Source organism: Hyalella azteca, unplaced genomic scaffold (genome assembly GCF_000764305.2).
Source record: "Hyalella azteca isolate HAZT.00-mixed unplaced genomic scaffold, Hazt_2.0.2 contig16543, whole genome shotgun sequence".
NCBI classification, from domain to species: Eukaryota; Metazoa; Arthropoda; class Malacostraca; order Amphipoda; family Hyalellidae; genus Hyalella; species Hyalella azteca.
Window position 1 is genome coordinate 4,211 of NW_025946361.1, and position 2,399 is coordinate 6,609.

Here is a 2,399-nt window from a genome sequence, read left to right on the forward strand (position 1 = left end):
GCCAGAGCCGCCCCAGAGCAGGCGTTGGGCTGGTTTGAGCAGGCGGTGCTCAGTGAGGGCTGCGTGTCGGCAGGACAGAGCACACCTAGGCAGGTACTCAGAGGTGAATTAGCGCTGCTACGCGGCTGGCGATATCGTCTCTAATGCGGACATTTCTGCTCTATCGCGGCTCTGTCGCGTCCCTACGTCGGCTCTGCAGCCGGCGACGGCCTGCTCTATTCCCTGCCCTAAATTTCAACTGGATGTGGTATGGTAACCACCTTGGCCATAGACTTATTAACTAAATTAAATACCTCGATATATATTCCTACCTTGATTAGAATAACTGAGTTCTTCCAGTTCAATTAATTATTGCTTCGGAGTCTGCCTCTCCTTCTACTTCCATTATTTCCCTTTACATGGCCTCTTTACATGCCTCTTAAAGTTACAGCTTAACCGCTTGGTGGCTAAAGATTTTATGGTTGGTGCAGGCTGATGCTATTCTGTCATAGTGTGACATACATTTGGGCTAGTACTGAGTTTATATTATTGTTACCATTTATTTTACAGCCATACCCTTTTTGTTCAATAGAATAACTGCGGTTTTCGTGGGAAACAACCTTAGATTTTTTTAGGACTTTCTGATCCTTTAGTTTGTCATGGTGTGTTAAATTGGCTTCTGTGAATGTATTTATTGAAACTAAATGCGACATTGGAATATTATTGCTGTAATGCAGTTTTGTTTATGATGTCTCAATGTCCAGTTGTTATGTTTATAGTTCAGCTATTTTACTTGAGTATTTATACTATTTCTTTATTTTTTTGCAGATTTTTCTGCCAATGCTCCTTAATTCCCTGGTAGTATTGATCTGTAATCAGTTCACCAATACATCTGATATCCTTACTTGTTATTTATTTGTAGCCTTTGCGCTTATAATTTACATTTAGTTGCCTGAGAAACATAAGTAGGTCACGTAGGATGGACTTCACCCGCAAATGCGCCGGCAACAACATGAATGATAATATCCTGCTGGGTTGAGCTAAAGGCAAGGAGAACCCGGCCAATGAATCCTTCTCGGATTCTAAAAATCGTCCAAAAATGAAGTTTAAATAACGAAACTATTTTATATGATGAGACTGAAATTGGGAAAACGAACGGCTCTTTAACCTTGGTGTTATTGATCGATGAGGAGCGAGCGCCGTGGTAGAGAGCTGCGGTGGACCAAACCAGCACAGGTGTCACGCAGCGCACAGGTGTCCGGATGACGTCATCCATGGCTTAGTCCATAATATTCGAGTATATACTTCGAAATTTCAGGCATTCAGTGCTTATGATGTTACTTTATAGTTAGTTCAAGGGAAGCGTCTTGGTCACATATCAAAAATTTTTTCTTTTCTGATTTTTAGTATCATTTTACAGTTCTAGAAATTGCGAAAGAAACGATATCAAATCCATGTTTGTACGTTCATTTGTTCGTTCACGAAAGTCGTCGAATCGCACGTAGAACCTATGCCCTCAGTGATCGCAAATTACAGTTTTTTTGCTCTCCTGAACACTTGGAATTTTCATCCTAAAAGTCAATCTCCACCTATGATTTTTAGGCTACATCATTGAGAAATACAACGATCGATTCGTAAAGACCAGATCATCCGGTAACTTTTTCAAATTTCTTTTTGTTTGGAATTTATATATCGAAAAAAATGGGGGGCCAAAATTGAGAAAATCGGAAAAACACCATAAAAAATAACAAAAGAGAAAATGGAAAGAGTTGCCGGAGGATCTACACATATATATGGCCTTACCGAATCGACTGATATGTCTCTCGATGTTGTAGCAGGTTAATTGTGCAAAAAAATTGTTTTCGGGAAATTTAAACGAACAAAAATGTAATAGATATCAGTTTTAAAAATGCGTACAAAATTTCAAAATGATCCGTCCGTAATTTAAAAAGTTCGCTTACCCAGAGACTCCCCTAAATCCAGATATCTATTTTCGCTGGCAAATGGAATTCATTAGTAATTTAATTGGAAATCCCACATTCGAGTTTATATTTTTTTGGTTTCTTTTTTAAAGTTTTAATAAACTCAACTTAAATAATATGTCATTTATAATTTTATGAATATAACATCGCAACTGTAATTTGCACTTGGCGTGAAAATTTTCTTTTTGATGAGCAATTTAAATTAACGTTACTTTTTTTAAGATAAAAATTTCGAGTTCTATAAATAAACTGGCATCGATGCAGGGCATCGCCTCATCAGGAATATCCGATGCCCATAGGCTACCAGGCGTTACATGATGCCCATAAGCTACCAGGCGTCACATGATGCCCATAGGCTACCAGGCGTCACATGATGCCCATAGGCTACCAGGCGTCACATGATGCCCATAGGCTACCAGGCGTCACATGATGCCCATA